We start from the raw sequence: 26,730 nt of genomic DNA, 5'->3' as shown, positions 1-26,730 counted from the left end.
TTCTTCACTATGAATGTTCTTAGAGAAAAGGAGACTCCGTTTCAAACCCACTCCTTCCCTCCCTCCTACCCTGCCTTTTTTTTCCCCCACACCCTGAAATGTCACTCTGGGATGCTTAAGCAAAAACGTCTTTGTCGGGTATATACCCTCAGTCCTGGACGCCTGAGCCTCCACAAGCATAAATCAAATAATTCTCCTCTCTTTCTAACCTGCTCAGTCTCTGGAATTCTGTAATAGCAGCCCAGACTGGACAAAGGCAGTGTTTATACTCTTCCTTCTTTTAGGCTACTTTAGCGCCATTCCTCTCTAAAACTTATCTACATGTTGCATGATATACACATTATGGCTGATATTAATATGCAATATTTAGAAATTAAAGCAGCTGAAGGAAATACTATATTTTCTTGTTCCTTGGTATTCACAGAAAAAAAATCAACATAGCCATAAATCATTTGATGTTAATACATGAGTTCTTTCAGTTTTTATTCTATTTTCTACAGTGGTCTAACAAAATACTAAGCCTTTTGCTGTTGTTGCTGCTGCTGCTGCTGTTGTTGTTGTTGCTGCTGCTGCTGCTGCTGCTGCTGTTTTAAATTTCCACACATGCATGTGCCATATATGGAGCATATTTTCCCTGATACCCTCAACCATCCATTTGCTCCCTGGCCCTCTCCTATTAGTCCCCATGTGCCCCCTAGATAATTTTATTACCATTTTCCTGTCATATATGCATGTCTGATTTTGTGTATCTATATAAAATCTAGAAATAGTAAATAAGAAGAAAACATTATGACTGAGGAAAGAAAAAAATCTCAAGTAATTTTGATTTGCTGTCTGTGATAGCTCGTGAGGTTGAAATGTTTATTGAACATTTGTACTTCATCGTTTGGGAACCATGTGTCCATTTCATTAGCTTCTTTATTGACATGACAGTTTACCTTTGTTTAAGTTCTTTGTATGTCTTAGATGTTTATCCTTCATCAGACGTGTAGCTAGTAAAGATTCCAACCCACTGTGGAAGTTATCTCTTTACTCAACTGCTTTCTTTCTTTCACTTAATTTCATAAAACCACACTCGCCAACTGTTGGCCTTATTCCTGAGTGAAAAGAGTCCTATCAAGAAATTCCTTCCCCATTCCTCTATCTTGAAGTGTTTGTTGTACTTTCCCCAGTATTTTGAGAGTTTCTGGTCTTCCATTAATATCTTCGGTCCCCCAGGAGTTGAGCAGTACACAGGGTAAGATATCAGGATCTATTTTCGTTCTACACATGGATAGCCAATTTTCCCAAGAGCATGCTTGAAGAGGCACTCTTTTCTCCAATGGTTACTTTTAGCATCTCTGTCAAAATGTAAGTGATTAGAGCTGTATGAGTTTATATCAGGATCTCTATTATATTCTGTTGATCTACATATCTGTTTTGTGCCACTACCAAGCTATTTGGAAGAGTAGAAGGAGTAGGAGGAAGAAGAGGAGGAGGTTTTTATGTGCTTAAGTGTTTTGCTTGCATAGCTGTCTGTGGACCACGCACATGCCTGGTGACTCTAGGCACGGAAGAGGGAGCTGACTTTCCCTGGACCTGGAGTTTGATGGGTTCAAGCCACCATATGGGTGCTGGGAATCAAACCAGGTCCTCTGGGAGAACAATCCCTGCTCCTGCTCACTGAGCGTCTCCCGGTCCACCATGCTGCTTTTGACACTATGTGCCAGCGCTTTTTTTCTTTAGAAATTTCATGCAGGGTTCCTATATTTACATCATTTCTACTCCTCCGTGTCCTGACGCAACTTTTATCATGACCCCCCCACACACACACACACTTCCTCTCAAATTCACAACCTCTTCAGTTGTTACTGTCTTACACACACACCCCTGCTGAGTCCTTTTAGTGTTACTTATCTGTGCATGGCTTAGGACTGACTCCTGTGGGTGGATAACTTACCAGGAGACTGACTCACTCTCTCTCTCTCTCTCTCTCTCTCTCTCTCTCTCTCTCTCTCTCTCTCTCTCTCTCTCTCTCTCAGCAACCATTAGCTCCCTGGAGCTCTTCATCGAGAGGTGTGGCCTTGGGGCACTTCCCCCATCCACACAGGTGTATCAACTGATATTGACATCATGTACATTTTCGTCTGGCAACTATATTTTGCTAGTTCATGGTACAACTTCCCTGTTCTGACTATAACATAACAGCAGCAGACATTCTGGCTCTCTGGTTTTTACAGTAAGGATTCTCATAATTATTCTACAATTATTCCTAAGCCTTGTATGTAGAGGTTCCATTGTAGAGGTATCTGTTGGTTATCCCTCTTTTTAAGTAAAAGCTCTTAGAGAGAGCTATTAATCAAAGGGGGTAAGAGAAAGAAACAGAGCTCTAAACTCAGAAGAAATACTTTTCAAGTTTCCCAATTCTGCATCATTGCCAACAGTCATGTTGTTAACATAAAGCTCAACTCAGTTGAGAGAACGATACCCGTGCTCAGTCCTTCCTATAAAGTAACCCCTAGCAACTGCTTCATTACTTATAATAAATACAACATTCCAGCTAGATGTGAGAGTGCACACCTATAGTTCCAGCACTCAAAAAGTTCAGGCAAGACAATTTTGAGTTTCACGCCAACCTGGACTACATAGAAAGACTGTCTCAAAAAATGCAAAACAACCAACACAGTCTACAACATTCCTGTACATGCTGTACCTTCTCTGGGACTCATACAATAGTAACCGCCTCAAACCCTGTGACATGGCTTCATAGAAACAAGGGCTACAAGGGCCAGCAGGGCAAGGTGAGCATAGGAGCAGCCAGGAGAGTTCTTACACTGACTGCTGTATGGAGCTGGGTCAAGTGGGAGAGGTCCTCCCAAATTCTCCATCTCTAAACCAAGGCGGTGAGAGGCGATGATCCTCAAAAATCCAACTGCATGTATTGGTTCTTTCATCTACCTCACAAAACGAAATCTCCCCAAAATGAAATTAGTCTCCTAAACTGAAATGTTAAAAGCAATCCATGCTGCCTATGGGGCAGTGCCTGTTAGTGATTGCCGGCAAGTGAAGCCACCTAGTGGTGGACAAAGTCCTTACAGTCTCAGAAAACTATTTCTAGAGGAACAGACTCCTGCTCTAAGTTGCTCTAAGTTCTCCTTTACCCCAAGTCCCGTAAGGTCTAGGAACCTGAGTCCTCGAGAGCTTCCTGATTCAAAAGGCCTGTCTTCTGCTGGCTTCTCGAGACAAGACTGGAATCACTCTCCTCTGGATTCAGACAGACCTTCCCAGCTCAGACTTAACTTCCCAGCGACCTATCAAGCAGGAGAGCTGGCATGATCCAGTATAAGCATTCTTCCTTATTCAAATATGTGCCTCTTTAAATCAGATAGCCTGATAGCTCTCACATTCCAAAACTAACAACTAAATATGCTCTGAAATTCTGCAAAATGTGTTGATTTATAGGAATAGAGATCAGGTTGTTCCATTGTTTACATAGCAAGCAGTTGCCAGTTTAGATATAGGAGAATTATTTTGAAAAGCACTGAGGTTCTGAGATAGATAATGAGGGATGTGTGTATTTCTTTAGCTTCTCAAAATCCATTCTTTACCTATGGTTGGTGTCCAAATGGAAGAGAGCCTTGTCTCACAGAAACACCTAACCTCAATATTGATAGGATATCTTGATCCTTCAAGAAAGTCCAGTAATTTCTTGAGTGATTTATCTTTATTTAATCACATCAGAAACTTTGGATAAAATTTAGATTAAATAAGAGAAATTTAAGCTGTAGATAAAACTGCTTGTATTTTATTATTATTTTAAAAAGATGCTAAGACAAGCTTTAAAACTCTAGTGTTCATTAATAGAATTTCTGTATACAGCACCTATGACAGACAAAGACTTTGACCCAGGCCTATAAAACTACTAAACTAGTAATATAGTCATTTGGCATTTTTATACAATGGAAAAATAAAATATATTCATATTCACACATATAGTTAATTCCAATTGACTATAAAGAAAAATATTATTAAACAATGTGTTTTAAATATTTCTTCTTTGTGGCTATTTTATAGAACAATATGGTCTATATAGGCTATATGGGCTGGATCTCTGAATGAATTTCATGCTCAATGGGTCAGAAGTTAAATGTAACACTGTATATCCAGTTGCTTCCAACTTAAAGCACAGTTAACATTGAGTTATTTTATGCAAATCAATTAACATAAGATCCATAAGTGAACTTTATGAACAGGTCAAGGTCAGAGACGCTATATCCCCAGGATATATATTTACTCTGCTATGTTAGCCATAGAACAGGAAACTAAACAAGAACTCTGTTCAAGAGTCTGAAAACCAGCCCATTGCTGCACAGAAAATCCCCACCACTGCAACACACTAAAGCCAAACTCCAGATGGATTTGAAACATTAAACTTAAAAAGATGAAACTATAAAAATATTTATCTTCCTTTGAGATGTGAAGAACGTGTTCTGAGAGAAACAGTAGACTAGAAACCAAAGAATCTCTAAATGAAGTCACAGAAAAATTTACAGTTGTTGCATGCTTACCAGCCAGCTATGATGGGGCATGTTTGCAACCCCAACACCACCATGCTCTGGATGCAGAGGCAGGAGACTGCTTGAGTGTGAGGCCAAAATCGTCTACAGAGGAAGATCAAACTAAAGAGTGAGACCCGGTCTCAAAAATAGAAGGGAAGAAAAAAAGAACTCCTACAAAACAGTACGATTATATCCCATATCTGAACAGAAAAAGTTCAAGAACAAGTACAGACAGCAGAGTTATACAGGTGCTGCTGCCGTTGGGGTGAGGGGAGGCTCAGAGGGGAGCAGTTCTCCCTGTGCATGACTGAAGATCTGACTCCCACCCTGGAAACAAGTCAACAGCCTAATGCTGTGCTGAGCATCTGCAATCCCATGGAGAGGGAGGAGATGGGGAGAACCAAAGGAGAACAGGCTGGAAGGTCCCTGAGCCAGCAAAGCCTAGAACACACAGCATAGCAAAGAATCAACAGAGAATCTACACCTTCGGGAGGTAGAAGGGGAGACAGGACTCCTGAAAGCTGACCTCAGACCTCCAAGTAAACGCCATCGCATATATGCATACACACATACTCACAGTGAATAAATAATTTTTAAGTTTTTTTAATGATGCTGTCCATAATTACATGTAAAAATTCAAAATCAAAGAAATGTATTATTTTGGACTATTCTCTAAATTTGGTCACCTCCGCAACTTGTATGAGTTTGTGTTCACTAAGAACTCCTGTTGCTAAAGAAGCTATACAAGGTAGCGTCTCTATCACCCAGAAAAGAACTTGGCTTTTTCGCTAATGTTGACATTTTAAATTTTGTTTAAAAGCCTTTCAGAGAGCATCTCAGCAGTGTGCACCCATAGCTGAGAAACGCCTCCACGTTCTTTACAGTAATCTGCTTCCACCGTTATTAAGAGGATTTAGAAGCGGCCCAGAAAAGGGGAAATGGATTTTCAAACACAGAAAGTCTGATGGATGTTGAAAACCCACTAAGTTATGTCTCCAAGTTGGGGTGTAGAGAAATGGCGAGCTGGTTCCCAGCATCTGTGGGTCCCTGAACTCTACCCTCAGCACTGCAAGCAGCACCACAGAAAGGGAGTGAAGAGATTTTACTGAGCGTAACATGCTGGGTATATATAATGTGTACTAGCACAATTACTTTTCAAAGCTTAACTGCTAACAGGATGACAACAGTATGTGCTCATCTGGGTTATGATCTATTCTTACTGTGTTTTAGAGTTACAAAACTAATTTTGAGGAAAATTTCTATTTCTTTTCAAGCAAAAAGTCCTCTTTTCCATTGTCAGGACGTAAATGTGAATCAGCAACCTGGAGAGTAAGCATCAGTGGCCTTCACAGCCGTTCTCCACTTCTCTTGGTCTGACTAAGGTCTCTCTCTACAGAGGCCAAACCCCGGAGGACTGAGGCTCCATTCTGACCGAGAGAGAATGGACAGCTTCCTTCATGCACTGATACAACAAACAAAGGAGCACTCATTGTTAAAACAACAGGAACACACACTGGTTCTGGCTCCTCTCCAATACCATTTTATGTAAAATAGAAGCATTTTAGCTATCAGTCTGCCAACAGCTGGGTTTTATTTTTATAAAGCGAGGCATATCAAAGAAATCTTTAAACACTAATTTTTCTGTTATGTCAGGAAAGCAGCATATGCATTATGGGCCTTCTTGAGCACAGCCAGCCCCTGTGAGTGGCATTCTTGACCCAGAGGACTGACTTGGCTTTACAGATAGTTTTGGATCTATTATCATTCATTTGAAACACACATATTAAACATCCACTATACATCAGAAGATACAAGAAAAATAAGATGTGGTTCTTGCCCTATTTTTAAAAAAGGCCTAGGTGGAAGGGAAACCATATATTTATTTTAAATGGCAACTGTCCCCCCTCTGATAGCTACTGTGGTTCAATAGACAGTTCTGACCTATATGAAATAGCTGACCATGGCTTCACGGGCCAAACAGCACCAAAAAAAAAAAAAAAAATAGACCCTGAATTATAAAAAGATTCTCTTTACAAGCAGACTCTCACAAAGATTGGAAAGGACAGAGGGAAGCCAGGACACTCTAGCCCCAGGAACCAACTCAGTGCTAGCATTTTAAACAGCTTGAAAACCTCCAAGGAGACCTGTCCCAAAGTCCAGATACATGCACACAAACCTCTGATTACAAACCAGAGCATATTCCACCAGCAAACACTGTCAACACTATTTTCAAAGTATGTCCAAAGTCTATGTTCTCACTAAGTCCACTATTACACCGTTACACACATGGGACAAGCACTACCATGCCCTCCTTACGTGATCGGCTACTATCCAGTCTCCTCGTGCTTTCCAAGCATGAAAGGCAGAGGGCTTAAATCAGCCTGCAGGCCTCCTATGGTTCCAGTGCCTCTAGTGCTCTAGTGGCTCTAGCAGCACACAGACTATTCAAGGTCCCATAAAGCATGATTCCACCCACACTTCCTTTCTAAAACTGGTGTTATAGCAAGTAGATATTATATAGAACAAAGTAAATCCCACATTACATGCAAAAGCTAGTCTGAGAGTCAGGGGCACTGCATGGATAAGGTTATGTGTTTGATCTCCAGAACAAACATTAAAAAAAAAAAAAATTCAAGGGGTAGGGGTACACGCTTGTAATCCCAGGGTAGGGAGACAGAAACAGAGAGATCCCTGGAGGTCAAGAGTGAGCTAGCCAAGCATACTTGGTGAGCAGTAAGACAGAGACTCTGTCTCAAGAAATAAAATAAAATAAAATAAAATAAAATAAAATAAATAAAATAAATAGAAAAAACCATATGGTATATATGGCATCTGAGGAATAATACCAAATGTTCACCAGTGGCTTAAATACACACACACATTTATGCCTGTACACAGACCTATATATGCATGCATAAATATGTTCACATATGCACACATACACACACCAAATAAATAAATAAATAAATAAATAAATAAATAAATAAATAAATACAGGAAGATCAAAAGTCACCCTCCCCATAAACAGTAGCAAAAAGCATAATTTCTATTTCAGATAACTCACAGGAGGACTCAGATAAAATAAAAGAAACAAAAAGAGGAAAAAAATAAAACCAAAGGACATACAAGTGCCGCCAAATGCACAAAACACAGCAAAGAGACTCCAGGAACATAAGCCAGCAACCCAACAGGTCAGCCTACAAGCTCGTGGCTTCTCAATAACAGAAACCGAACACCAAGACAGCAGAAGTGAGTGGGTCCTACTTTAAAAGAATCAGTGACCAAGATAAAAGACTCAATTAGCAGATGAACACAGCAAGAAAATCAACTCAGGACACAGAGATGAAAATAGAGTGGGCAAAGTGGCCTTTAACTTAGATGAGAAATTCAAAAATATGGACAAAAAAACTCAGAAAGAAATTGAGATATGGGAAAAGAACCAAGCAAATTATAAAAATGAAAGAACTGATCAAAATACATAACAGAAAGCATAATGTCCAGAGAGGACCAAGCTGGAGGATTATATTCCAGGAGAGAGGACAAAACCAAGATTAATTTAACAATCACAGCCAAAGATCAGCAACACTGAGATTTTCTTTTTTATTCAAGAGACTAAGCCTAAGAATCAGGGGTGGGAGCAGTATAAAGTCTAAAGACATAGAAAACTTGTTTAATAAAATTAAAGCAGAAAATATAACAAACTGAAAGAAATGGACATCAAAACACAACAGGCATTGAGAGCCCCAAATAGTCTTGATCCAGAGAATAATCTATTTACAATATATGCCACACTACAAATCAAAGAAAAAATACCAAAACATTAAGGAGAACGCCAGCTCACATATAGAGTCAGAAACAACAAAATCATCTCAGATCTTACTCACTATCCTAAAATGCAGGGAAGAAAAGGAAGACATATCCCAAGTTAGTAACTGTCGCCCTAGAGAGGTGCAGTCAGCAGAGTTGTTTGTTACAAGCAGGTGAGCATATCACCTTGGACATAACTAACCACAAATAAATCAAAACCTGAAATGCGAAATCCAGAACACTGGGAAGACCCAGGCAGTGCCTGCAGCATGCAAGGGTAGGAAAGGGTTTTGTGGATAGGGTTGCATTTACCTAAAAATTGACAAGTGTAACTTCATAAAGCTTAAACCTTTTGCACAGCTAAAGAAGCAAACAACTGAAAAAAGAGGAAGTCCAAAGAGAAATCTTTGCCAGCTATGTATCAGAGGACTAACATTCAGAATACATAAAGAACTCAAAAACAAAAACAAAAACAAACACATTCAAAAAATGGACAGGGAGTTCTCAAAAGAAGGAAAAAAAATGGTTACAATGTTCATCATCCCTAGCAATTAGGAAAATGGAAATCAAAATAACTTTGAGATTTCATCTTACCCCAGTCAAAATGGCAAAGATCAAGAAAGCAACCTAAAAGAAAAGTTGAGAGATTGTGTAGAAATGAGAAGCCATCATTCATTGTTAATGGTACTACAAACCAGTCTAAGCAATCTTGAGATAAGTGTGGTAAATCTCTTAAAAAACAAAACAAAACAAGAAGGAGGAGGAGAAAGAAAGCAAAGAAGGAAGGAAGGAAAAAAGGAAGGAAGGGAGGGAGAGAGAGAGGAGAAAGAGAGAGAGAGAGAGACAGACAGACAGACAGACAGTCTACTGTAAGACCAACAACCCCATCCTTCACATATGCCCAGTTCTACAGATACTTGACCAGTCATGGTTACTGCTGCTCTACTCATAATACTCATGAAATGTAAACAATCCAAACGCCCTTCCAACCACAGACAGTGAAACCGTGAAATATCTATACTATGGAATGCTATTTGGCTGTAAGAAAAAGTAAAACCATGAAGGTTGCAGATAAATGGGTGAAAATAGAAAGATCATACTGAGTGAGGTAACGCAGACCTAGAAAAACAAAAGTAAGTATGTATTAGCATGTCTAAGGCTCCTAGCTGCAAATCTTCAGATGGGAGTACATATTATGTAACTGAAGATGCTACTCTAGGAACCAAAAGAGTAAGACTAGACTGTTATAGCCTGGTTGGGGGTTGGGGGCGTCATTAGAGAGGGGTATGAGTGATCTGATGGAAATGGGAAAGTGAGCCTCTCATCTGGACAGGGACATCAAGAACAGAAGGGAAGAGATAAATACAGAAGCAGGAAGAGGGTAAAATAATAGTGAAGATGCCTGAGAATTCATAAGGAGTCTTACTATTAACTATCTACCTAGGAATAACTATAATACATTCAAGTCAGTGTTCGGATGTAAAGTTTAAATGAGAATTTCCCATCTGTGCTAACCCTGCTGCCTCCAAGAGCCAAAGGCCATCTAAAAAAACACCCACACCAGGTAGGAGAAGCCTTCTCTTGAGTTGTAGGTAAAAGTTGTTCAAGAGACTCCCAAAAAACCATTATAGGATATTGCTTATTGATTGAGGTTAGCCCCAGACATAGAAGGTAAGTCCCTATTGCTGAAGAGACTATTCACTTCAGGTGCATGGCCCAGAGACCCTTGAGCTAGAACTGACCTAAACACCTCTTCCCTAAGGACCAGAAGGTACCACTCAAGCTTCCACAGGAGGGAGATAACCAAAAGTCCTACCCAGCCGATGTCCATAACCCACAACAACCAGAATGGCATGCCCTACGGGTGTGTGGTGGTATGCAGACCTTGAAGGTAACCACAGCTGTCTAACTGAACAGGATGCATACTCAACAATAGAGAACCCATGCCTGGTGCTGGGAATCTTTAGTCATACTTTTTCATCATCAGAAACTTTCAAATTAAAACCATTTTGAGACTTCTTGAGTTAATTTCCTTTCTTCTTGCTGTAATAAAATTCTGCTGACCAAAGCAATTTAAGGGAGAAAAGCTTTACTTAGCTAACAATTACAGAGCATCACTGTGGGTAAATCAAGACAGCAAGAAACTGAAACAAGTGTTTTTATCATCTCCACAGTCAGGAGCACAGAGCAATGGCTTAATACAAGCAGGGTAGTGTTCAACAAAGTTTCTCCACTCTTACACAGTTCAGGATCCCAAAGCCAGGGAATGGTGACGCCCATAGCGGACAAGTCTTCCAACATCAATTAATGCAATTAAGACAATGCCTCACAGGCTGTTCTCCCAGGTGACTCTGGATTCCATAAGTTAATGATTAAAATTTTCACACCACCTCAGCCCTGTCAGAGAATATCAATAAGAAAACAAAGGTCAACTGTAGAGAGCACAAGGTCTTTATGTTCACAGATAACACTAGAGAATCTAGGAATGTTAAGCCCTCATGCTGTTTTATTCAGTGGAAGAGATTTACACCTGGTTTTGGCCTAGAAAGCTGGGATTAGATGTAGTTAATAACCTGGTGATCTTTTGCAATCTGTAGAGCCAGGATTCACCCAAATCCCCCAAACTATTATGTTTATCCCGGACTCCTACGCACTGTGTTTCAGGCAACAGAACTCATTCTTATGAAAGAGGTCTCATGTACTGTCAAGAGTCTTATAAGATGCTTATTCCGGACCCTTCCTCCCTAGACCCTTCTCCTGAGCACTGCTTCTCAGTCCATGGAAAGAATTCTTACAGAAGAGGTCACGGGTACTTTGCAAAGGAGTTTCCAGCTAGCCATCCTTAAGCCTTGCTTTGATAATTGTCACAAAGAAACTTTATTTCAATTTGTAGGGTGATGAACTATGTCAAAAATGACTGTAGACATTTGAACCAACACTATCCAACTAAGTTGTGTTGAACAGGATTTCCTCTGGCCCCGCTCGGGTGGCTCTTCTGGAGCTGCAGCAGTTGCAGGGATCCCCTCAGACAACAAATGCTATCAATGCTGTGGAGAGACTGCAACTTTGACTCGTGGGTAGGGAAGTTAAACTGTCAGAGCCACTTAGAAAGGCAGTCTGGAGATTTCTCAAGCACTCTACATGTGTACCATGGCTCAAAGGGCTCTATATCCTACCACAGCAGTACTTGAACAGCTATGCTTATTGCTATCTTTTGTATGACTTATGTTTGGGGTAGAGAGCACCATGCGTATCCCATGATGCGCATGTGGAGGTCAGAAGACAAGTTTGTGAATGAACTCTCTCCTTCACGTAGGCTCTGGTGATTGAATGAGGGAAATCAGGCCCACAACACAAGTGCTTTATCACTGAGTCATCTTGCCCACCCTGCTTTTTTCAGCAAAGTCAGTGCTTTATGAAAATAAGTCTGACAGTAAGAAAAACCACTGGCATAATTTTTTAAAGTATGTGTCAAGAAATTACTTTTTCAATTTTTAAGAAACAATTATGCCTGTTGGTTCTTTTCGACATATCCACTTCCCATGAGCCTGATGCACACAGCTCACACTGAATGCAAAAGGGCTGTGCCAGGAGGAAGCAAATCGAGGGCCTAAGTTCCTACCATGTTTTTCCTCACTCTTCCAGGCTGACTTCCAACGAAGGAAAATTGTAATGATTTTTAAGGTGCAATTTGAGGCTTGGTAAATGGCATTCTGTTATTATTGCTACCCACCATTACTTTTAATAATCAAGAACATGGGTTATTTAAGGCAGGGATGTGGTAATTAGAATGGCCAGGGAATGTACAAGGAAAATGGAGGGACCAAGGCCAGCTTCCAAAGACATCATAGTAGCACGAACTCTGAAAAAATAAGTAGTCACCAAAAACTTGCTGAATTACAGGGCTATAAATGGAACTAAACAAAGTTCTTTTATAGTAAGAACAGTTCTTTGCATAGGGCTCAGGACAAACCTGCTCTTTTATTAGACCTACTAGAAAGTCCACATAGCCTATGAAATCAGACTAATTTGTATTTTCAGACTAAACAAGAAATTACCAACTAGAAAAAAGAAAGCGATGTAACTCTTTGAAGTGGCCACTTTGTACTGTGGACACAAAAGGTGTTTAAAAGGACTGACTCGTTCCAACTCCCTTCATTATTGTAAAAATCAACTGGCATCTCATACGTCCAGTAACCATCCTAGAGGCTAAAGATGCACAAGTGTTCTGCACACTCCTAACAAAGGACTCAAAGTATAGTGGGTGATACAGACATGCTGTCCATGGAGACTACAGGGACACAAGTAAAGAACATCAAAGTCCAACAGGGAGGGAGAGAACCCATCCTATAGGAGGTGACTTGGGACACGTGATGAAGGGAGTGTGGCACCACACCAGGGCCCTCCAGGAACACACATCACAGTGTAGCAAGGTCTTTTCACTAAGAGTCAGAAGCAGTCACTCAGTGGGTATCTACTGGGTAACAAAGGCATGGCTGGCACAGTTCCAGAGTTCTGAGCTTCCCGATGGTCAGACTCTACGAAAGGCAGGAAAGCAACAGACAAAAGAAATAAACACAGAATGTGTTCAACAGTGACAGGCAGTGCAGAAAAATCACACAGGTAAATAATGAGTCAAACTAGGTCAAGCGTGAAGTATATGATATACCCTTAGCACTGAGGGTACAGTACACAGAGCTGAAGTACCAAGACCTACCTGATTTTCATAGACTCCATATCAAAAAATAAAAATAAGTAAAGCCATCAAATTGAACACAGGAGAACAGATATGATGTGCACAGGAGTCAGGTTAGGGACACTGTAGAAGAGTGTACTGGCCCGGCCACAGGCATCACTATTGGCTAGGAATGCCTGGTCTCTAGTGGGATGAAAATGGAAACTGGACAGTGAGTTTAAAGGAATCATAAGAAGAGAGTATAAGGACTGTGAATCTCTGGAAAGGACAGCAGCCTGCCTCCCACCATGGGGAGCTCGCTGGGAGGTATGACTGAGGAGAAGCTATGCACGTGCTCATCCTCCCTCAGGATCTACACCACACCTGAAAACAAAGACTGGTTCCTCTGCTCGGTACTGCGGGAGCCAAGGCAGGAGGATCAACCTTGAGGCAGACCCAGGCTGCAGAACAACTGAGGCAACAATGGCTATAAAGAACAAGATCCTGTTTCAAAAGTTTTACTAATAACATCTCATTTACTTTTAAAAACACCATATTATATGGTGGTATTTGGAAGGACATCCCCAGTGACAAGGGGATTAATAGATCTGTACCCTGCTCTGCTCTGGTGTGCTTCTTAATGTGCTTTTTGAACAACCTCGTAAGTAGCCCAGGCTAGCTCAAATTCAAGACTTCCCCTTGCCTCAGCTTGCAGAGTACTTGAACTATGTGCCATCTGTTGGGCTCAGTAGTTGGGTGAACACACTGCTTTTGTTGAAGACCAAGCTCAGTTCCCAGTACTCACGCCAAATGGCTAACAACCACTTGTAATTCCGGTTTAGGAGGATCCAGTGGCCCTGCATTCATGTGCACACATACCCACACAAGCATATAACAGAGAGAGAGAGAGAGAGAGAGAGAGAGAGAGAGAGAGAGAGAGAGAGAGAATCCGTAACATCATTTGTGAAGTAACATAAGAAAACAACCCTTAAAAGGCTCATGACTGAACTGAGAAATTAAAGAAAGGCTTCGTGAGGATTTGAAATCGAATGCGAGTAGGACAAATGGACAAAAAAAAAAAAAAAAAAAGGCATTTCAGCCGGAGAGGCATCAGAGAGGCAGTTTATGTGACTACAAATGTCACTGTGGGTGCAATCACGTTAAGTCATTGGCAAGAAACTTCTTTTTTGCATGAGAGTTAATTCAACAAAAATGCAAATGTCTATGAACTCCATTATTCTTTTTTCAAAAAGTAAATCATTTTTAATATGTCAATGGAAAAAATGTCTTATAATTGTTATTAATTCTATTGAATAAAAGAATATCAGTAGAAAAAAATGGCCACTATTTTTAAGCCACCAAGATGTTAATATCAGAACAGCTTTCAAACAGTACCAAAGTGAAGGGAATAGTCAGTGGGCGACAAAAGCCCAGGCCGGACTCCAGCAGATCAGATCTTGTGCGCAGGAGGAGCAGAGCATGCAGGAGCAGGAACACTGTTAGGTAACAGCTCACAAATGCAAATGCTCTTTTCAAATGCACATCTGACCACATTACCCCCTGGGACTGGAGCCAGCAGTGATTTCCCACTTGGAAATCAAAATCCTTTGAACAAATAGAGGATTGGCAGCTGGCTGCTCTCATTAAGCTCCACTAGCAACCTACACCCTACACCCTGCCCTCCATCTCCTGCCATGGCCTCCACTACAGTGACCCACTCCTACTTCTGTGTCATGGCCACTCTCTATGTCCCTTTGGTACCTGGCCTGTTCCTCCTCTCTCTTCTTCAAAGGCATCATCACATAGTTCAAGGTAACTTCACAAATACATTTCAATTCAAATGTCAAAATCTCTTCCCCTATCTCAAGGTTTGGTCCTCTGCTGCGCGTTTCCAGAGCACCTGGATCTGTTCTTTCCTGGTATTTTTACTGTTATGGAAAAGTTGAGCAATTTTGTGCTTAATCTCAGTCTCCTCCACTATAGGTTCCATTAATTCAGTAACCACAACCATTTTGCTCAAAAAAGGTACACCCAGAATATAGCATGGTACCTAACACACAGGGAACTAAATAATAACTTGCTAAGCTAATTGAATGAAGAGAAATTAGTCCTTGTTGTGGAGGCTTCCCATGCATTACAACACATTTAAAAGCCTACCTGGCCTCCAATCACCAGACGCAAATAACAGCAATCCCTCCTACAGTCATGGCAACCAAAAACTTTTTCAAACCCTGGGTAATGCCTCTCAGAGACTGGGGCAAAATCGCCCCCATTTGAGACTCATAGAGCAAGCTAGCATAAAGGTAAATTGTAGAGGAGTGGCCTGATGCTGCTTGTATTCTAATGCTAGATTGAGCCCCCGAAGCCTGGGTGTCCCAGAGATGAGAGAATCTGCATGTAGATCCAAATGACAGTGTGACCTTGCCCCCAAGTTATTTCTAGTTGATAAATAAAGATGCTGACAGCCAATGGCTGAGCAGAAGAGACATAGGTGGAGTTTAAGATTCCCAAGCTTGGAGTCAGAAGAGAAACGGGAGGGTGAGAAGATAAATGGAGAAGAAGCTGCCATGCGTTAGGTGAGTTCAAGAAAACATGTCCCTGAGGGCTGGCCAACTGGAGTTAAGAGCAGCCCAGATAAAACATAGTAACTAATAACTCAGGGTTATAGATAAAAAGTAGATTCTAATAACATAGAGAGTAGATATCTGCCCAGCTTTCGTGCTGTTTAAGGCATATTGTAAATATAAAGGTTATGTGTATCTTTTATCAAAAAACTAAATGGTCAAAGGCAAGGTAGAAACCCCGAATTGGGGTTAAGAGTTTCTACAACAGTACATCACAGTTTCACAAGCCAATTCCAACTAACACCTGATGTGTGGATGAGATCGTTACCAGAACTACCTTTCCCTCTCAGTCACATCTCAGAAGGATGAAAGATGATAGCATCTTCCTACCTCTGGCCATCTGGGTGTGTCTTTATAGGTTCTCTTACATAAGATGAATAAGCTATTTTAAAGGAAATGACCAAAGTTTTGCTTCTGAAATAGCAGTAACAATCAAAATTAACTATTAAAATCATTTCCAATATATATGGATATTTTAAAAACCCTAATTTACAAGTCTATATATGACTACATGTTCACTACTGTGTTCATTTAACAGGAGTAGGAGGTTCAGCACAGGGACCTGGAATCTCCCCAGGGATGGATCTTGACCATATTTGCAGAAGCAGGCATATGTTCCCTCCTGTGGAACAGGAAGTGGTCTTAAATCCAATCAGAAAGCAGGTGACTACCCCTGACGATTTGTGACACTAGTTCATCATTGGTCATTATTGTGACACACAGGACTCACCACAGCAGTCAGCACACCGCTTCCCAGTACTGTGAAAGCTTGTCGGAAGGGAGGAGGCTTCTTGGCCATTGCCAACCTGATTTCTCCATGCCCTGTGACCAAAGCCTGTGGTGTTACCAGCAACAGGCTCTCACTAGTAACTTCTGGCAGAAAGTCAAGAATAATGGCCTGTGCTGTTCTGAAGTCTCTAGAATGCCCCTGACCAACATGAGAGGAAGTATTCTACATCTAGAACTGGGATTTTCGTTTGGCAACCCATGGCTTCTAGAAGAAGCATCATCTCCTATGTAGGGTAATTTCAGATAGATAGATAGATAGATAGATAGATAGATAGATAGATAGATAGATAGATAGATAGATAATCTATGAAGCTTGTTTAACAATATGTTCCCATACAGCTTTTTCAAATATAACTAGTATTTATTTCTCATCTACCATTCCGCTGCCCTTATCGGAAAGTTTCTTTGTGTAATGGACGGTGATTAACACAGAAACTCAAAAGTGGTCAAATGCAGAGAACAATTGTTAGTGGAGTGTTCAGCCAGAGATAGACTGTCCATAACACAGACACACAGACACACACACACACAGAGAGAGAGAGAGAGAGAGAGAGAGAGAGAGAGTTCAAGGACTATTGAAGAATAGAGGGTGAAAAGACTTTTAAGACCCAGGGGTTGAGGAAGACCAGAGAGAATCATTCTTTTCTGGACATGGACACTACTCAGTCCAGTAGTATCCAACTTGCAGTAGCTGTGGCTACCTGAACAAGATCATGCAGCCAACATCTCAGCATGTGAGAGGAGGGCTCTGGACAGTTGATGAGCTTCTGGGTGGGGAATATGGGTTTTCTTTAAGAGTGTGGACTCTTGTGATCCTACACATTGATCACACACCAGTAATTGGCCCCACACCCATGAGTATTTGGGCATCAAACACTAGAGTTGGTGGGGTGGACAGGAAGGAGTGGGTAGAAAGATAGAAGGTGGATCTAGGAGGAGTTTAAGGGTTAGAAAGGGGTGAGTGTGATCAGAGTACATTGTATTAAATTCTCAAAGAATTAATTAAAATATTAAACTTTTTAAAAAGATCCAAGCCAGGGGTGATGGTGCACACCTTTAATCCCGCACCTGGGAGGCAGAGTCAGGGAGTTCTCTGTGAATTCAAGGCCAGCCTTATCCACATAGTAAATTCCAGGTCAACCAGAGATACATGGCGAGATGCTGTCTCACAAAAATGAACAAAGAAATCTATGCCATGGGCTTTGGTGTTAGCACAATCAGTGGACAGATAATGGACAGAAGGAAGACGGTACACAGAGTAAGTGACAGTACATAATTATCACTGGAATCTGAGAAAAGTGACATGAAAACATCAGAAAAGACGCCTAGGTCCTAGCCTGAGAATGCCCAAGCATAAAGCCAGTCATGTACAGTGCAGGAGAGCAGCTGCTTTCCTCAGTGAGCGCAGAGAAGAGAGTAACGGGTGACGCCCACCAGACATGTGGGCACAGCCTCCACAGACGGGGCAGACTGTCAGGATGCGCTCTGCTTCTCTGGTTCCTATGCCTCTGGGCGTCCGTTCTTCTTCACGCCCTCGGTTTTCTTCCAAGGCTGTCCTCGACGTCTCCTAATGCTCATCTGCACACTTTGAGTCTCCAGCACCATGAGACAGTTCTACCCCTTTGCTGGTAACTTTCTGCTTACACTCTCACTTAAAACCATGAATTCATGTGGCAAGATCACGTCTACATATTGCACTCAAAGTAAGTTAATTTAGAAGTCCTTCTGGTTTAAAATGTGCCTACAAACACATCTGCTTCCCTTTATACATTTCAGTTGCCGTAAGTTAGACAGCTGAAAACAAAACCTTTCTCCTTTTCCTATTTTCTCAACTCTTCCAATATCACTACAGTTAAACCATCATCAATGCAATGCTCCAAACAATCACCAAAGTAAGTTCTGCTCCCTTCATGCATCTGTGTTAAGGATCAGTGTCTTCCTTTGCTTCCTGTTGCTGTGATAAAACACCATGATCAAAGGTAACTTGAAGAGGAAGGGATTAGGATTGTCTTGGTTTCCAGGTCGTAGTCCATCACAGATGGAAGCCAAGGCAGGACGCTGGAGGAGGGACTGCAGCAGAGACCGTGGGAAATGCTGCTTAGTGGCTTGCTCCTCCTGCTGTTCTTAGTTTGCTTCCTTAGACAACCTAGGACCACCTTCCCGGGGATGCTGTGGCCCATAATTAGCTAGGCTCTCCCACATCAATCATTAATCAAAGAACGTCACAAAGACTCGCCTACATGCCACTCTGATGGAGGCATTTTCTCAGAGCTCCTCCTTCCCAGACAACCATGGCTTATGTCAGGCTTACAATTTCCCTTCTGGTGTCTGAGTTTCCACACTTGCAAAATGGAGTATCTAAGACAATGAACTAATTACCTTCTAGCAGGTAGAACAATCTAGCTTTTCAGCTAGTTTAAGATTAGTGGTGCTCAATCTTGGTAATGTATTAGAATTCCTGGGGATCACCTCTAAAACACAATGCTGGTGACTGCAGCTCCACTGCATGTGACATTTGAAGACCCCCAGACTCCAGTGTCTCTAAAATCACCTCCACTGAGAACTACCTATTTGACTAATGGCTCTCTAACTTGCTGGTGTCATGACCCTTTAATACAGTTCCTCACTTTTTGGTAACGCCCAACCATAAAATTATTTTTAGTGCCACTTCATACTTCATAACTGTAAATTGCTACTGTTGGGAATAGTAATGTAAATATTTGTGTTTTCCAGTGCTCTTATGTGACCCCTATGAAAGGGGTGTTTGATCCCCAAAGGGGTTGCAACCCACAGGTTGAAAGCCAATGGTCCATGCTATCATGTCTGTCACTTCCACCTGGCAAATGAGGAAATTCAGGCTCAGAAAATGACAAGTTCAAAGCTTCATATCTAGCAAATGTGCCATTGTGCCATAAAGCAACTAACTCTTAAATGCACACTCCACATAAAAGCCACAGTGATGCTTATATTGCTTCAAATAATGTATCCTTACCGCCATTACCCTTGACCTACTTCACCACTGCCTGAAAGTTTAGTCCAGCTGAAGCCAAATAGCCCTTAAACTCACAGATGTTTACCCTGGATCTACTTCACCACTGCCTGAAAGTAAACACAGAAATCACTAAAAAATAAAACTTGAAATTTGCTTTCCCAGTTCATTTGTACATCAAACCTATCTTAAATTCTACTCTGTTGACTCTCAGAAGCAGAGACCTGGCATGAGCTACATCTTCAAATGGAGTCCTTGCTAACTGCATCCCATGGTGCTGGGAGGACACTGCTGTACTTCTAACTAGCAAGGGTCTAGGAGGCATGCAGTCACCCAGACGCCCAAGGTCCTGAGAGCACAAACCGCACCTCAGCCACGTCAGGCAGAAGATGACATGAACAGACTTGTGCCTCTTTAGTCCTTCCTGCTTACATAGTTGCTGTCAAGGCCAAGGCACACTAGTTTCACCTGGCTTTTGACTTGTCACTCATTAAATGAGGTCACATTGTTGACCTGCTAACAATATCTTGCAATTGGTTTGTTTTAGAACTTGAATTTAGGATATTATCAGCCGGGCGTGGTGGTGCACGCCTTTAATCCCAGCAATCAGGAGGCAGAGGCAGGCGGATTTCTGAGTTCGAGGCCAGCCCAGTCTACAAAGTGAGTTCCAGGACAGCCAGGGCTACACAGAGAAACCCTGTCTCGAAAAACCAAAAAAAAAAAAAAATAGTTCTATTATCACACAAGTCTATCATTATTTACTAGGCTTCCATGAAACTGACCAATTTATAATCACACTCAGCAATAAATAAGTCATCCAGACACAACCCAAGTTGGTAACATTTTTTGTTATAGGATACTTTCAATGTCTGTCTGTCTTTAAAACTGAGAAATTTCTATTAAAAAAATACTTGCTAAAGTAAAGACTATACTAAGAAGGGTGATTTTTAGGGCCTATTTAATTACTAATAAGGATTATGGGGCTTTCTTTATGGTTGCTAATTACATCTGCTACCACTATTACTATAGGCTGTAAACACCCTCTGAGTTCAAAAGACTTTAAAACACTTCGTCACTTCCTGTCCAATAAAGATCGTTTATACAAAGAATAAGAAATTTAATTTTTCCATTCCATGCACACAGCTGGGAGATACACTATAGGCACATATATGCTATGAGTTGAGAGCTACAGTGACACACACAGCAATCACTGGTAGCTGTCTTTAACCAAACAGCTGAAGTTCTTCTCAATTATGGAGTCTGAAAGAGCATTGCCCCGTTTCTACAGCTCTTAGGCAGCTCACAGACGTTGTTCACGGAACTGGTCCTACAAATTTCATCTCATTCAATAGCTTGCTTATAAAATTTGCTATCTCAACTACGTGCCAAAGTATCTTACTGTATACTTCTTGTATAATACCTTATGCTAGAGTCACATGAAGATAGAATTTGAGGGGATTTTTAAGTGCTTAACATAGACACTGGACCACCAACCAGGCAGCATACATCAGCTGATATGAGGCCCCTAACACATAGACAGCAGAGGACTGCCACGTCTGGGTCCAGTCAGAGAAGATGCACCTAACCCTCAAGAGACTGGAGGCCCCAGGGAGTTTAGAGGTCTGGGGGACAGAGGGGATATCCTCGTGGAGACAGGGTGATGGGAAGGAGGGATGGGATGGGAACAATCAGAGAATGGACCAGAAGGGGAATAAAATCTGGAGTGGAAAAAAAAAAAAAAGAAAAAGATTAAATAAAATTAAAATAAATAGATAAAAAATATGAAACAAATTACTCTGGTATGTAAGACAGCAGGACTATGAAGGCGGCTCCCACACACATGTGGGAACTCTTTGCAAAGCTATCTCTTACGGGAGTCCAGGTAAGAACAGAAACACATGCTTTTTGTCTGTCTACTCTTACAAAACAAATTTTTCACAACATAACCTCTCAAGAAATGAAAATACTTCAGCTCCTTTGCAGCCTGCAGTAGCAACCTAATAATTCAGATCTCTGGCTGACAGGACTTAGTACACCAGGCTTCTCAGGTTACAATGGAAAGAAAAGCAGCTCCTCATTTGTATTCTAATGTTCAATGACTGCAGAAGGGAAAATGCATATTTAAAGTTATAAAACCTTTGCTTCTCTTTGCTTCCTTTTCCTCTGTGCTTTTATTTTGAATAATAGGAATATTATGAAGACTGCAATAAAAATAATATAAATTAATTCAGTTTTGGAAATGAAAAAGACTTCAGTCATATAGTGGCCTTAACTGCAAATCATTAGATAAAATAATTTGTCTTTTTAAATCACAATCTTCTACCATTTTCAAAATTCTTTACTTTGGATAAGCTTCAAAATTGGTGTGTGTTTCATCAAGAACCATTTGTCAGTGGGCAGGGTTGCAACTTTATAATCCCAGCACTTAGGAGGCTGATGCAGGGGACTCCCCAATTAGAGGCTGGCCATCTTGAGTGAGACCCTGCACATTCGTTACTTTTCTACAGCTGTGACAAAGCAATGCGACTAAGACAGTGTGCAGAAGAGAGAGCTTACTTGAGTTTATGGCTCCTGGGAGATAAAAGTCCACCATGATGAAGATGGAGATGGACAGCAGCAGACATGGCGGCAGGAACAGGAAGCTGAGAGCTCATCTCAGTGTAACATGTATAAACATTCAAGTGTAACATTCAAATGTAAACATGTAGCAGGAACCAGGAAAAACCACAAAGATTCAAAGTCTTCCCCAAGCATCCTCTAGCAAGACCACACCCCTAAACCTTTTCCGAACAGTTCCACCAACTGGGGACCAAGTATTCAAACATCTGCGCCTTTGGAGCCCAGTCTCATCCAAACAACCACACCCTGTGGACCGAACAAACTGGAGGAGGAGTGCAGGGGCGAGGGTGTGTGACATGCATAATCATGAAATTACAAAGAACAAAGAGGAGGCTAACGAGTCTATATTACATTTTCTTCAACTGTAATAGGCAATCATTTCTTTTCATGGTATTGACAATAAGCAAGGACAGCCCCGTATAAAGGAAAAGGAGACGATTATACTTTCCTTGGCCTTTCTGGCTGGCTTCCTCCATGACTGCCACCCTCCTGTTAAGAACCCATGTTTGCCTGGCATGGCAGCACTGAGAAATACAAGTCAGGAGAGCAGGCATGAACCAAGGTCAGCTTGGACAGCACATGGAGGCACGGTAATTATAAGTCAATGTTAATAAAGAACATGTAAAACTACCGAAAAGAGGAACCAGGGAGCAGAGAAATGCCCACCTGATGAAAGTCCTTGACTTGCAAACCGCATAACCTGAGTTCTATCCCTAGAACCCATAGTAGAAAGAGAGAACCAACTCCCCAAAGTGTCTTCTGACTTCCACACCCAGGCTGTGCTGTGTATGTGTGCAGATGTGTTTAATTTATAAAGAGTAACAATATGCTCTTAAAACAATAAGTTAATGCTCCAGTCTTTTTTATTCTCTTTTTAAAAGGATTATAGAAAGTAGCAACCTGAGAATAAACATATAACTCTTCAGTCTACCCTAATAAATGTACTGAAAATTAAAGTTAAAAGAATTTAAGAGGCAGGCAAGATCTATCAGCATATAAACATGCCTGCATGAGAAACCTGATAACCTGAGTTAAATCCCCAGAACCTACATGGTATAAAAAAGAAACATCTCATACAAGTTGTCTTCTGACCTTCACACATTAGTGCAGGCATGCACATGTGCAATCACACACACACATATACACAGACATACATACACCAAGTTGAATTCATTTTTTTATTTAAAGAACCCAAGAAATGAACCATATAAAATCAAAAAATATACTTATTAAAAAAACAGCCAATTTCTCAAATAGTATCTACAAAAGCCAGAAGACCAGTAGAAAAATTTTAAGTGCTAAAATACTATGACTACTGAACTGAAATTTTATAATCAACAAAAATATCCTTCCAAAGTAGGCATAAAATAAACAAATTTAAATTTGCAGGCAAGTGGATGGAAGTAGAAAATATCATCCTGAATGAAGTAACGCAGACACAAAAGGACACGCATGGTATGTATTCACTTATAAGTGCATATTAGCCATAAAGTACAGAATTCCTATGCTACAATCCACAGACCCAAAGAAGCTAAATAGCAAATCTCACTCAGAAGGGGAAACTGTCATCAGAAGTAGATGGAGGGAGGGAATGAATGGGAGAGGGAGGGGAGGGGAGAGATGAGAGAATCAGGTGCAGAGAGAACTGGGTAGAGAGGGCTGGGGAAGTGGGTGGGAACTGATGGAGAATGGGAGTGGATAGTGTGGGTGGGGGACAGATGGACGAATGAAATCTCTAGACAGTGTCAGAGACCTGGGATTGGGGAGGCTCCAGGGAGTCTGTGAGGCTAACTCTAGCTGATACTCCTAGCAATGGGGTATCCTGAAACCTGAAGTGGCCACCTCTAGTAGCCAGGCAGGACCCCCAGTAGAGGGATAAGAACACCAACCCACCCACAAAACCTTCAACCCAAAATCTGTTGGGCCTATAAGAAGTGCAAGGACAAAGATGGAGCAGAAACTGAGGGCCAACCAATAATCGGCCCAACTTGAGACCCATCCCATGGGTAAGAACCAATTCCTGACACTATTAATAATACTTTGTTATACCTACAGACAGGGACCTAGCTTAACTGTCCTCTGAGAGGCTCCACCAAGCAGCTAAAAGGAAACATATGAAGAGACCCATAGGGAAAAGTTAGATGGAGCTCGGGGAGTCTTTTAAAGTGTTAGGGAAAGGAGTGGGGGACCTGGAGGAGATAGGAACTCCAAAAGAAGACCAACAGAGTCAACTAAACTGAACGCTTTAGGGGCTCCCAGAGACTGAACCATCAACCAAAGAGCATACTTTGGTGGCTGGATCTAGCCATCAACCTCCATCCTCCTCGACCCCCATCCTCAACTCCCCCTCCCCACACACACATATGTAGCAGATGTACAGTTTGGTCTTCATGCAGGTCTCCCATATCTGGAATAGGAGAGCTGGCACTGTTGCCTGCCTGTGGAGCCTATTCTCCTAACTGGGCTGCCCTGTCTAGCCTCAATGGGAGAGGACGTGTGTGCCCCGTCCTGCAGTAACTTGATGAGCCAGGCTGGGTTGGTACCCAGGGAGGCCTCTCCCTTTTAAGGGGAAAAGGGGAGGGGAGATAGAGGAAGGAGCTGTGTGTGTGTGTGGGGGGGGGCTGGGCATAGAGGGTGGGCTGCAATTGGGATGTAAAGTAAATAAATTAATTAATTAATAAAAGGATTTTTTTTAATCCTCTAAAGAAAAAGCTGAGAGTGTCACTTTCCAGTATGAAAGAAGTCAAAATATCACTTTTTGCAGATGATATGATAGTATATATAAGTGACCCTAAAAATTCCACCAGAGAACTCCTAAACCTAATAAACAGCTTCAATGAAGTAGCTGGATATAAAATTAACTCAAACAAGTCAATGGCCTTTCTCTACACAAAGGATAAACAGGCTGAGAAAGAAATTAGGGAAACAACACCCTTCTCAATAGTCACAAATAATATAAAATACCTTGGCGTAACTCTAACAAAGGAAGTGAAAGATCTGTATGATAAGAACTTCAAGTCTCTGAAGAAAGAAATTAAAGAAGATCTCAGAAGATGGAAAGATCGCCCATGCTCATGGATTGGCAGGATCAATATAGTAAAAATGGCTATCTTGCCAAAAGCAATCTACAGATTCAATGCAATCCCATCAAAATTCCAACTCAATTCTTCAATGAATTAGAAAAAGCAATCTGCAAATTCATCTGGAATAACAGTATACCATATTAAAAAGAAACAATTAAGTTAGAGCAACTTAAGACACAACCTCAAAATAAAAATAACAAGGGATTGGGGTGGTAGGGACTTAAAGATGTAGGAAGGAACAGAGATAATGAGAATGGTAAAATGTGGATATAACTAAGTATTATTAAATATTCAAAACATATCACTCTGTTGTAAATCACAAATCTATCAAAATGGGATAGTATTAGTAATATTGTTCATATTTTTTTAAATAAGCGAGTGGAAGAAAATAAAAGTGTATCCAGAGTTAATCAGTCCAAAGTCCTAACGGGAACTCTCATGTTATAAGGAAGGAATCTTACCTATGATCTCACCACCATAGTTAGGAGAAGAAGCAGGTTAAAAGAGTTACAGACATTTTTGTTGATACTGAGAAACTATTTTCTCAATAATACATCCATGAACTGGATATGTTATGTTTTCCTTGCAGACCTTCCATCTGTTTCTAATTGAATCCAGGCAAGAAGAAACTGACCACTCTATCCAAGGAGCCTTCTTGCTCGGGCTTCCAGTTGGGTTTGGCCAAATCTTCTGGCCAGAGAAGGGAGAGAGGAAGGAATGGGGGTTCCAGGTATTCATTTCACTGACTCCCTCCTGCCTGGCTCCTGCCAGGCAGCCCTCTGCTGTAGCTGCAACTACTCTGTTAGGCTCAGACAATAAACCCTGTCCCCTGGGCCTCCATGTGCAGAAAGGATGAGTTTCACTGGTGTCACCACCAAGGTGCATCTCCTCTCTCTTTTTCAAAGATAGATTTATTTATTTATTATAAGTACACTATTGCTATCTTCAGAAACACCAGAAGAGGGCGTTGGATCTCATTACAGTCAGTTGTGAGCCACCATGTGGTTGCTGGGATTTGAACTCAGGACCTCTGGAAGAGCAGACCATGCTCAGTCAGTGCTCTTAAGCTCTGAGCCATCTCTCCATTACGGTATCTCCTTCTCTTATTAGTACTTCTTACACTGTACACACTTACAGTCTTGGCTATCATATTTGAATGTGCCATCTACTTTCTATCATAATAATTCATAAAATGAAAGGTTATAAATTAGTTATGGTTTCCATTCTTAGTTAGGGTTTCCATTGCTGTGAAGAAACTCCACAACCAAGCCAAGTCTTATAAAGGAAACAATTAATTGGGGGTGGCTTACAGGTTTAGAGGTTCAATGCGTTATCATTAAGATGGAAAACATAGCAGCATCGAGGCAGGCATAGCACGGGAGGAGTCCTGCCTTGCTCTGAAGGCCAAGAGGAGAAGGCTGTCTCCCTCATGGCTATGAGGGGGGTCTCAAGGCCCACCCCCACAGTGAGACACTTCCTCCATCAAGGCCAGGCCCACTCCAACAAGGCCACACTTCCAAGTAGTGTCACTCCCTGATCCAAGAATATTCAACCCACCACAAAACATAATAAAAAATAAAACAGACACCAATACCCCAGATGCTAA

The 26,730-nt window shown here is 41.3% G+C and overlaps 1 protein-coding gene across 5 annotated transcripts in view; it reads right to left on the bottom strand.

The window, feature by feature from the left end:
* Bbs9 (Bardet-Biedl syndrome 9) overlaps positions 1–26,730 on the bottom strand; it is a 434,796-nt gene that overhangs the window by 249,484 nt on the left and 158,582 nt on the right. The window lies entirely within an intron of this gene.

Source organism: Mus caroli, unplaced genomic scaffold (assembly GCF_978045245.1).
Source record: "Mus caroli unplaced genomic scaffold, Mus_caroli_1 scaffold_11, whole genome shotgun sequence".
NCBI classification, from domain to species: Eukaryota; Metazoa; Chordata; class Mammalia; order Rodentia; family Muridae; genus Mus; species Mus caroli.
This window is presented reverse-complemented; position numbering and strand designations above follow the sequence as displayed.